This window comes from Sorex fumeus, unplaced genomic scaffold (genome assembly GCF_029834395.1).
Source record: "Sorex fumeus unplaced genomic scaffold, SorFum_2.1 ptg000081l, whole genome shotgun sequence".
Taxonomy (NCBI): domain Eukaryota; kingdom Metazoa; phylum Chordata; class Mammalia; order Eulipotyphla; family Soricidae; genus Sorex; species Sorex fumeus.
In genome coordinates, this window is record NW_026606138.1 from 133058 (window position 1) to 145882 (window position 12825).

The following is a 12825-nucleotide window of genomic DNA, read 5'->3' on the forward strand; positions in this document are numbered from 1 at the left end:
ATGATAAATTTCATCTCAACAATGCAAGCAGGTACTAAGTATAGGGTTTGTTGTTTGTCACAGCAGGGAATGGAGTTGAAGAGAGTTCTGACAAGCTTCACTCATTATTTTGATGGTCATTCCCTTGAGATTAATCTAAACCACCCTTTTAAATCATCCTATTCTTATAGTGAAAGGATTTGCTGTCTATGTTGCTTGAAACTAAAATGATTTTAATGTAATTTTTGTTTTATTTCATAATACTGTGATTCAAATAAAATAATCACATTTTAAGACAATGCAGAGGTTGTATATCACTGATATAAGCTTATATTCTTAGCTTTAGATGTCACATAAATAAAAAATATAAGCATGATATTTATAATTTATATTTAGAGATATGTGCATTTGTAATTGTACATATAACAAGTTTAATATATTATAAATAAGTTTATCATTAATGAACATATTTATCACAAGAGACAAACATTTATATATATAAGTAGTTACAAATGCACACATATTTCAATATATATTTAAAAGAGAAACTTCTCACAACATATAAAAATCATTGATTCCAATATTGAATTACTAAACAAAACATTTGAAAATAAGAAGCTGCAGAGATAAGGTAGCTACTTCTCAACTGAAATTGTAATAGACCTTCTTTCCTGATGTAATTTTAACAGGTATGTCAGGAAACCAACAATATTTGAATGCCTACAGCTATTTTCAAATCCCAGGGGAGATATGCATCTATCCTGAGCAAATATCTGAGTTAGCTAAGGGCTCAGAGCCAATTATCTAGGTTGCTTAGTCTTAGAGACAAATAAACCAGCCCCCTGCCAGGCCATGTCTACTAAGCAAGCCAGCCACAGATCTGATACTGCTGGCTTTTCTCTCTTGTTAACCCACCCTTGTAAGCATTGGAACTACATTTTTTTTTTGGTCACCATCTGAGTTTTTTGGTCCCAGATATCAGTCAAACCTATATGGGCATGAATTCTCCAGACATTCATTACTTAAGCCTAAACAAGTGGCTATATAGCTGCTTCAAGGCACAAATAATCTCAGTTCCCTGCTCACCACCTATACCCTCTTGAACTCAGTGCACAACTACTATTGGGCAAATGTGATTTTACTTATTATTATTTTTTGTTGTTTGGCCACACTCTTCAGAACTCAGGGCTTACACCTGACTGTTCAGAGAACACTGCTAATGGGGCTCAGCGGAGTATATGAGATACCAGAAATGGAATCCTGGTTGACCACATGCAGGGCAAGTGTTTTATCCTCTGCACTCCAGCTCCATGCATGCCTTTATAAACCTTTTGTTGCCAAGTGCTGCAAAGCAGTTTCCTCAATAAGTGGCACTAGAAAAACTGCATGGTAAAATGCAAAAGAATCAAATTCAGCTACTTCCTTCACCTATGCACAAAGGTTAACTCAATATATAACTAAGAGTTGAATGTTTAACTTCAAGTCATACATACAGTCAAGAAAAAAATCAATAATATTAGTTATAGTGATGTTTTCAAGATTCGATTCTAATAGCAGAGAGAACAAAAGCAAAAAATAGAGTAATGAAACTAAAGGAACAAAATACACTGCACAGTAAAAACATATACATTATTATTAAAACAAATATATTCTAAAGTATGGGAGAAAGAATTTCGCTCTATTTGGACACTATATACCAAATGAAGGGTTAATATCAAATACAGATAAAGGACTTACAAAACTCAATGAGGAATAATCCCATGGAATTTTAAGGAGAAATGAATAGGCACATAACCAAGAAGTCACAAACAAATGGTCAAGAGGCAGATGAAAAAAATAATTTTATTCAAGAAAACACAAATTAATGATAGATCACGTGGGAACTGAGACAATACTATATTTAAAGAGATCAGAAATGTATCCAGAGAGACGATCCAGAGGCAGAGTGCTTGCTTCTCATGCTGTGGCCCTGGGTTCAATACCCTAGCATCACAATGTAAAGGAAGACTGAAAAGGAGCAATGAGAAGTTTTATTTTTTTAGAAGTTTATCTTTTTCGCTACTTTAATTGTGTCATTTCATAATTACACTGAACTTCTTTAAAGGACCTGGGAATCTGTCAAGCATTGCAAACAGGAACAATGTGTTAGGGTCTTAAGAGGAGGTGGCGACAAGTAAACATATACCTGGACCACACAGCTGTATTTGTGACCACATGATATTTCATACCTCGCACCACTCATACTCCAAGCATAGCACACCATATTTGATGGGGTTTAAAGTAGAAGGCAACAGAACTTAGAGGGAAATATATTTTTACAAATATATATAGATATATATGCATATATGTATATGTATGTACATATACATGTGTTTATATACACATATACATATATATACATATATATATACATATGCACACAAGGCTCAACTCTTAACAACGTATTAGTAATCTCTTATAGAAGATCATATTAGCCTCTAGGTGAAATACAACAATCTTCACACACTTTCCTCTAAGGAAAGTTCTTTGAAGCATTTTCAGTGATTTATTCATATTCATAAATAGCAATACAAAATAAATTATTTAAGTTCTGCTTTGGGGTAGGGGTTGTGATTCGGGATGGAAACATCCAAGATATAGTGGTGAGAAGGTGTAATTGTGGTGGAATTGGTGTTCGAATATTAAATGTATATTGTGAACTACTTTATTAAAATAAAATGACATTTAAACTAAACGAGGTGGCTAAGGATGACCAAATGTCTGCTTCATGTAACCATTTATTTTCTTGCTTCTTCACTACACTTGTGTGGACTTCTAGAGCACTAGAATGTGGGCCCGGTGAGGTAAACTAACTTTTCAGGGGCTTATGAGAGTGACAGGGGTACCTGGATATGATTTTTCCTAATAAAAAACCAAAGTTTCTGCTGTTCGGCTGCTGCTCTTGTTTTTAGGCAGTGATCCTGATAGCTCATATAAATAGATTCTTCCAAATTCTTAATTCAGCTCTGGTGGTCTATTGATGAATCCCACAATATTTGGAGGCTCCAGTGAGATGCGGGTGGTGTGGGGTCACCAACTTTGCATATTCCTGGAATGGATGCAAAGATCCATTGAATCTTGCGTGGGGGGCCCCCCAGATCTCCAGGAATCATTGCCCGAGTCTCAACAAGTTGGAAGTCAGTAATTAAGGAGTCACCTGTTTCCCATGGATGAGTAGGGTATTCATCCTTCTTGGTTCTCGTTCTGGCTCTGATTTGTTGACTATCTGGGGTTGTGTGTAAGGCTGAACCCAGAACTTTTTCGCCTGTCAGGCCGAGAAACGAGACATAACCATCCCGGAAACCTGGATGAGCCATGGTTATGTAACCCCACTGTTTTCTATGGTTGTGTCAGTGCTTTGTAAGAATCCTCTCTATGGTCATCTGTCATTGACTCCTGTGCTTGATGTTCTTGGAATGAATGGGAGTGTGTGAGAGAGTGCTTAGATGGATTGATTGGTGGTCCCATTGGTCGGTTTTGGGATCTGAGTGGACTCACCCTGTAGTTCATTGGACACAGTAAAGGCTTATGAAGATTTGCCCCTCATAAATCTCAGTTTATGGCAACAAACAGGCAAGGGGATTATACCCGTACTTCACTATCAAGGTGACCTGGATTCTAAAAGGGATCCAGCCAGATGACCACCTGATTGCTCCCCACCCATATGTATTTTTTAATTGAATCACCATGAGAAACAGTTACAAAGCTTTCATGTTTGAGTTTCAGTTATACAATGATCTAACACCCACCCCTCCATCAGTGTAGATTTTCCACCATCAATGTCCTCAGTATCCAACACCCCCGCGCGCACGCGCGCGCACACACACGTCCTACCCCTTTCCTTGTCTCTGTACAGACATTTTCCTCTTATTTTCTCTCTACTTTGGGACATTATGGTTTGCAACACAGATACTGAGAGGCCATTACGTTTGGTCCTTTACTTTCTGCACACATCTCCCACTCCAAGTGATCCCTCCAACCATAATTGACTTAGTGATTCCCTCTCTATCCCAGCTGCCTTCTCCTCCAGCTCATCCATGTTTGTGCTCCTGACTGTTCTCTAGTATATGTTTGGTGTTGTGACCACCTTTTTCCTTTGAGATTCAAAGACTCTGCAGACTTCTCCATGGAGTCTTACAGCCCCATTAAAAATGTTCCATTGCCTTAGATTTATAATGATTTGTTTTAGTTTTGTCGACTTAGTACTAAAGAAGCTCTTTCCTGACCTGTTTGGAGAGGCTTTGGCAGGGAGGATGGTGAATCAACACGGGTTAGTCTCGATAAGCCTACAGGGTTCAGGCTCCCATCCCGGGAGTGGAGGTGGGGAGAAGGGGGGAGCTTTTTTTCTTCTCATCAACTTGTCTTCCACTGCCTTATTTGTCTGGGGTGGTGGTGTTCTGGTATCCATGTGTGTATATCAGTAAAATTAGAAATCCCAGAATCCACCTTTTCTCGGAGACCTATGGGAAAATGACCCAAACCTCCAAAAGTCAAGTTATTTGAGGGGGAAATGTGCTTGATGGTTCTGGTCTGGCAGAGGTATTGGTGCTGAGGTAGTCCAGCAGCCTCTCCATTGGCTCCCTCCCAAGGGGTTGTTACTAGGCTGAGCCACCAATTCTACTTTTCTTTCAAGCTACTGAAGCGTTCTTTGCCATGGCTCATAGACATGTAAGAAGATAGTAATTGTTGAAATAGAAAAGTTAAGCATGTTCCATTGCCTTAGATTTATAATGATTTGTTTTAGCTTTGCCAGCTTAGTACTAAAGAAGCTCTTTCCTGACCTGTTTGGAGAGGTTTTGGTGGGGGGGGGGGGGGGGAGAGGGATGGTGGAGGAACACGGGTTAATCTTAAGAAGCCTACAGGGTTCAGATTTCCTTCAGATGGCCCTGACTTATTTTTATCACCTCACTTGTCACCCAGGGTCAGAGAAAAAGCAAAATTGATTGATCACTTGTGTGTGTGGTGTGTGTGTGTGTGTGTGTGTGTGTGTGTGTGTGTGTGTGTGTATGCACATACACGGTGGTGAATGTTTGTAGAAATTTTCTCTCTGTGTGTGGAAATTGTAAAAGTTGAGGTGGTTTTTGACTGTGCTGAACCATGAGAAAGCTGAAAGGTTTCCAAACTAAATGTTGAGCAGAAAGAGAAATTAGTATTCTCCATCCAAATTTCTTATTGGAAAAATTTGAATGGTCCCTCAAGTTCTCTTGAATTTGAGGATCTGTACTGTTTAGGAAGGGCCATGAAGCTGGAGCCAAAAGGCAAAAGTGAGATCAGAGCTTTGGGAAGTAGTTGCATTTTTTTATCTGAAGTTAGGCTACTTTGCTAAAAACAGAGGTACAGAATCTATCAAATAAAATTTTCTCAGGTTTTTATGAACATTGGTTGTTCAAATGTTTTTTATTTTCATATTTAAAAAGTTTATTAAAACTCAAGATCTCCTATGTCTAAAAGTATATGTTTGTTTTGTTTCTGTATGGAATTGTTAAGACTATCTCGTCTAAAGAACTTGTAATTTACAATAATATTTGAAATAATTGTGGTGAAATTAAAAAAATAGAAAAAAGATATGTTTATATTGATTGGCAGTTTCTGAGACTGGAGCTCCATTTTTCTACCGTCCTGGAAGGAGATGCCAACTTCATTCATGGACCCTGGCATTGTGAACTGTTTGATTCTGTATATCTGGGACGGGTGCAGGCAGTTAAGGTTATACTGTGAGCATCCGATATGAAAACGTCCCTGAAAAAGAAATGTCAATGATTTTGCATGGGTAAGAAAAAACAGTAGGGAATGTGAAAGGGAGATGAGAAGGGAGAAACAAAAAGTTTGCTTTTTAAGAAGTGTATCCTTTTAGCGATTTATCTATGTCATTCCATAAGTACACTGAACTTCCCATGGGGGCCGAGGGCCCGTCATAGATTTCAAACAGGAACAATGTGTTAGGGTTCTAAAAGAAGGTGGCTAAGAATGACCAATCGTCTGCTACATGTAAGCACTTCTTTTCTTGCTTCCATAACAGTGCTTGCTTCACTACGGTTGGAGAGGACTTAACAGGTGACACACTGGCATGGTGAGCTAAACTAATTTTTCGGGTACTTATGAGTGTGACCCAGGCACCAGGATGTGTTTTTTCCTAATAAAACACCAGTGCTTCTGCTATAAGGCTGCTGCTATTGCTTAGGCAGGTAACCCACCAGCTGGTGTAAATCAAGACTCCTCCAAATTCTTTTTTTTTTCTTTTTCGGTCACACCCAGCGATGCTCAGGGGTTACTCCTGGCTCTGCACTCAGGAAGTACTCCTGGCAGTGCTTGGGGTACTATATGGGATGCCGGAAATCCAACCCAGGTCGACTGCACACAAAGCAAATATCCTACCCTCTGTACTATTGCTCCAGTCCCTACTCCTCCAAATTCTGAATTCCTCTCTGGTACTCTATCGATTGTGACCCTGCACCACCATATGGTTCCCCAAGCATCACCAGGAGTAATTCCTGAGTACAGAGTCAGTAGTTATCTCTGAGGATGGCTAGGTTATCTCCCCCTGCCCCCGCCTCCGAGCCTCCCCCCAATAAAAAAAACTTCAAAAACAACATCTGGTGGTAATAATGTAAAGCAAAAGGAACCTTCATACAGTAGTGGTGAGAAAGTAAATCCCAGCCCTGATAGAAAATGGAATAGATATTTCTCTAAGTATTAAAAAGAGATCTACCATGTGAGTTTGTAATTCTACTTCTACACATCTACATAAAGGACACCAAAAGTATGACAATATTTTTCATAGTTATATTCAAATTTATTTATTCATTTAATTAGTGCCTCACGTCAACTTCCATAAGGAATATAGTGTACCAGAAAATAATCAACACACCTCTATCCCCTGACTCCCTACACACAGAATTGCCAATAATGTTAGTTTGTAACTCTATATGACACTTCTCATTTATCTAAGCCAGAATAATTTCATCTGGAAGTTATGGCAATTTACTACTTTAATATATTTTTAAGTCTAAAATTATAAAACAACTTTTAAAATGAACATTAATATTATTTCTACTTTGTCCTTATGTTTAACAGACATCATGTCAACAATTTATGTCTAGTTGCAACTCAGTGAAGAAGTGGAAAATAGTCGTTTTTTTTTTTTTGTCTTTTTGCTTCATGAGACATTATATGGTGAATAGAAATTTGTTGTTATGTTACATGTTACCTGCTGGGAAGGGATAGCAGCTGATAATAGAACTGTTTACAGCAAAATGATTTTATAAAAGGATTTTGCCTTCTGTGTGAAGCTGATGAGGGATTTTGAGCTAGTTCATTTCCTCCTCATGACTTCTTAAAAAGATTTTCCCCTTGCTGAGCAATCATTTTAAAAGTAAAGTGAACGTTATAGTTTTATATTCCTTGTGGTAGATATAAAGGCAACGAAGGGGTTTTCAATAGTGGTATACTTAAAACCATTTTAGACTGCAGTCATCATAAGCAATTATCTCCCTAGTCACTGTTCTTTCAGGCTTCTATTCACTACGTAGACTTATTAAGCTTATGCACCCTTGCATCCAATGAGCTGGTTTGGAAACATGCTCGCTTACTTGCTATGACAATGGGAACAGGAAGATCACATTCTTTTTATAAAATACAATAATGTTTCTTATAGAGAATTTGAAGCTTCAGTATAGTAAAATATGTAAAATGCATAGAAGAGTAACTGAGAATGCCAACTCCCCAATAAATATTTGTTAGAACAATGGTTATTTTAAAATCCCAAACAATCTTATTTGATAGTTTATGAATAAACAGTAGATCTACATTTAGCAGTACTGAATAATGTTTCTAAATTACATTTATATACTGTTCTAGGTTATGTGATAAATTTTATGATGATCAACCACCAACATCTTGGATTTTAGCTTTAAGATCACAGCTGTTTATTTTTCTTAGTGTAGTATACATGCATGCATTGAAGTAATATTTTTGTCATTGTGGGAGAAAGTACATGGATGTGAATATTGAGTGAATAGTGGAACCATAAAACATGTGAACATTAGATATAGGTTTAACTTAAATGGATGACAAGAAACATAAATTTAAGTTAAAGCATTTTAAGAAAAAGTTCGGTTTGTCATAGATTATGCGGAAACTTATATTCTTTGTATCTTTATTGCTTTGCCTTAAAATGTAAAAAATGCTTATATTATCTTGAAAAAATTCACAGAACAAAGTAGCTGATTTGAAACTAAAAACTGCTTCAACACCTAAGGTTAAAGTCTTGAAATTTACAAAATCTTGTCTTTGTCAAAGTTTGAAAGTTTTCATTTTATAGATGCAAATCTGTATTAAATAAGCAAAAATAAGTATAATACCTTTATCTTGTAATGGAATATAGAGCAAACTCACATTGCTTTGTGTTTTACTTTTGTTTACAGATTGGGTAAGGGAGAGAGCAAACATTTAAGGATTAAATATATGTTTTTCAATTTTAAGAGGTTTCATTCTCTATGTACTATCTAGATAACCTAAAAGTAACTCAGAGTCCTCAAGCCATCACCATTATTTATTATTTCAACAATTCAAGAATAATAGTAAATTGTATAATTAGTCTATTCTTAAAAACAAGATATTTTTCAACCTCAAAAATGCTTTGAATTCAAGATCTATATGGAATAAACTTAATAGGTGTAATATCATAATTTTATGTCAATAACTTTTGATTTAGTGACTTAATGTTGTGATTCTTTTCTGATGCAGTTATTTTAGTTCCTCCAGAGTTTAGACTAATTGTCTCTCAACAAATTTTGGTTAATCCTGTTGTCTTGTTTTTCAAACAGTAATTCTCTTTCTTAGACATCTTTGATCTCCACTTCAAAACAGACATGATAATGATTCTTGAAAATCTCACCAAGTGTAAGCACTGGAATTCATTTTTTTTGTGCAATTTACTTTAGGGTCATTTTTCAGGGTCAGAGCAGATGAATCTGTCGGCCTCTCAATTTCAGACACCCACAAAACATGATTAAGTTCAAATCATATTCACTCCTCAACTATCCTGACTTAGAATAGTACAGATATTTGCTGAGATAAGCTAATATTTTTAGTCCCCATAGTGTGTTCTTTGAGACAAAAGAAACTCCCTTTGCTATGTTGGAATTCCATTTTGACTAGCAGTCTATACGCTATGATTGAAATTGCCAATATGCTTCTCAAATGCCAAAATGTGTAGTCCTGTTGATAGGGATAAAAAGGAAAAAGGGAGTATGAGATTATGAACATGAACCCATAGTAAGGTAAACAAAGGCACTGAATGCCGAAAAGGTGGCCTATGTGGTACTTGATAACTTAGGCCCTGCTGAAAAATCAGGGGGACCAGACACAGAAGATAATCATCTCAGCATCCTCTTGCCTGTTCTGATGGCCCACATTCTTAGAGAAATGAAGAAATACTAATTTATTCCCCCTATACTAAAAATGTATTAAAGGAGAAAGATTTCCTCCTTTCTCTGAAATCCTTTTTTAAAAGACCCTTGTCATAATCTTGGAGCTTTCTTGAGTTCAACTGTTTTTTTTTCACTGCCCTTAAACAGCCTTTTCTGAATTTGACCACTTGATCTCCAGTCTTGCTTCTGGCTTTTACTGCTTAGGGCCAAGAGCTGAGTGCCAGTGTCCTCTATAATGCTGTAATCAACATTTCTATTCATCAGTAAACCTGCTGCTTTATCCTCACAGAAAAGAATTTCAGGAAGGTGAAAAAGAGAGAAGTAAAATAACTTAATGGGGTCAGATAGATAATATGGACTTGCCTTCCACGTGTTCAGCCTGAGTTCTATCCCTGACATCCCTTATAGTTCCCAAGCACTGCCAGGACTGATCTCTGAGCTTAGAGTCAGGAGTAAAGTCTAAAAATTGATAATGTGACCCCCAAATTGTGCATGCTGAATCTTTATTAAGAAACACGAGGAGACAAAACAGGGAAGAAAATTTAGAATGCCACACCTCATTTTGATACGTAGAGATACAGGAAAATCACCAAGAATGGCAAAGCATCATCCACAGTTGAGATATGGGTAACTCCCAAGATAATGGGTCAACTGCCCTTGCAAAGTGAGTTGTCTAGGCCGCACCCAGGCCCCACCCCACACACACTTGGAAAGAATCTGTTGCTAGGGGAAATAAAAGAGGACAGCTTGGTACTATTGATAGCCCTTTTCAAGTTATCTTCATAGATTTTGTTTTTGCCTTTTAAACCTCCCCTCTCAGGAACTCAGCCCTCTCTGGCTTTCACTTTACATCTCAGTTTGTTTCTGGGCTTCTCAGAAGGGTTCCTGCATGTGAAAGAACACTATCATGCCTTTGGACTGTTTTGGATCAGAAACACTGATTTTCTTTTATTTTTTTTCCAATGCACATTACCAGCGTCTCCCCTGTCTGTCTACCTGCAATGAATTCATCGCTTTAATTTTTTAAATATCATGTTTCTTCTTATCTGAGACAGAAATAATATGAAAACTAGTTCCCGACTACAGAATATGATTTATCTTTTACATCTTTCTCAAAGTATGTCCACACATTAAACAACAAATACCACGAAATATTAGAACTTTCCTATTCTTCTCAATAGACTGTTTAGCCAAAGCTCATCCTGCACACATATTATTTCTTAGTAATTATTTCAGGAATTTTTTATACTTTTGAACTATGCCAGACACAGTAACAACGAAGTCTCCAATGGAGACGTTACTGGGCCCGCTCGAGCAAATCGATGATCAACGGGAGGGCCTTTACTTTACTTACTGTTGAACTATACATTGAAGAGGGAAGTTATATTTTTTCAATTATGCTTCAGTTTGACCAAAGGTACTAAGAAAAATAGAATCTTAGCACAGCAGATAGGGCGTTTGTCTTGCACACAGCCGACCCAGAATTCGATTCTTCTGCCTCTCTCGGAGAGCCCGGCAAGCTACGAAGAGTATCCCACACACATGGCAAAGCCTGACAAGCTCCCTGTGATGTATTTGATATGCTAAAAACAGTAACAAAAAGTCTCACAAAGGAGATGTTACTGGTGCCCGCTCAAGCAAAATTGATGAATAATAGGAGGACAGTGCTACAGATATATATCCTTATATAATAATTATTGCCAATTTGGCACTATTGCGGCAACATGGGAAGATGCCATTGTTGACAACATTGACGAGGAATACGATTGACTGGTTCAGCACCTCCATGATTGTGCGAGGAATGCCAAGAGAGATAGCCACAAAAAAATGCCTGTCCTCGAAAACTCTTGAGCTTATTCGCCAACGTGGTTTGGCGCATGCCTCAGGCAACTGGAAGCGAACTTCTGAGCTCACAAAGCAGTGAAGAGATGTGATCAAGGAAGACCTCAAAGAGAGAAGAGAGAAGAGCAGAAGTGCTGGTAGATGTGGCAGAAGGCAGGAAAAGTATTCGTAACGCCTGCCTGTCCTTCGCCAACTACAAGACCAAGATGACTGCCCTCCGACGTCCTGATGGATCCATCACATCCTCCAGAAAGGCAATGGAGAAGATTATCCATGACTTCTACTCAAATCTCTTTGATAGCCATGTCCACTTGCCGACATACCAAATTCCACAAGATGGATTTGTCGTTCCCAACGTTCTCCCACCGAAAGCCGACACGCCATTTCATCAGTAAAGAAACGAACAGCACCCGGCCCAGACAAGGTCAGACCTGAACACCTGAAGAACCTGCCGTCAGTACTCATCAATACACTGGCTCCGCTCTTCACATGCTACCTGTCTGACTTCAAGGTTCCGTTCCAATGGAAAACCAGCAGGACCGTACTACTGTTCAAGAAGGGAGACATCCATTACATTGGCAACTATCTCGTCCGATCTGCCTATTGCCTGTCATCTACAAGTTGTTCACTTGAGTCATCCTAAATAGGATTGGCAGAACACTAGATGAAGGACAACCATGAGAGCAAGCCGGGTTCCGCAAAGGATTCAGCACCATCGACCATATCCACACGATAACCAAGCTCATTGAGGTTTCTCGGGAGTTCAAGATGCCACTCTGTCTAACGTTCATTGATTTAAAGAAGGCCTTTGATTCTGTTGAGAGGGAAGCTGTCACTGAAGCCCTAGCCAATCAGGGCATTTAAGCCCAATACATCAAGATCCTCCATAAGCTGTATTGCGGATTCACTACCAGGATCTCACCATTCTACAAAGAAGTGATCGTTGACGTCAAGAGAGGGGTTCGGCAGGGTGATACCATTTCACCGAAACTCTTCAATGCCACCCTCGAGAACATCATGGGATGACTGGGGAGTGAAGATAAATGGTCGGCAACTACACCACCTCCGCTTTGCTGATGACATTGTTTTAATAACACCAAACATCAGCCAAGCGGCTCAAATGCTGGCGGACTTTGACCATGAGTGTGGAAAGGTCGGACTACAGCTGCATCTTACGAAGACAATGTTTATGAGAAGCAGCCTCGTTCCTGACGCCCCATTCGCTCCCAACGGAACGACCATCTCTGAATGCAACAGCTATGTGTACCTAGGTCGAGAGGTCAATATGACAAATGACCTGGCACCCGAGCTGCGCAGGAGGAAGAGAGCAGCTTGGAACACCTTCAAGAGCATCGAAGAAATAGCTAAGAGGACGAAGAACCTCCGGCTCTGGGCACATCTCTTTGATTCCACTGTTCTTCCTGCATTAACATATGCCTCAGAGACCTGGGCCCTACACAAACAGGATGAGAACGCTATTCAGGTCTCCCAAAGAAGAATTGAAAGAGCTATGCTTGGAATATCACGTTTCACT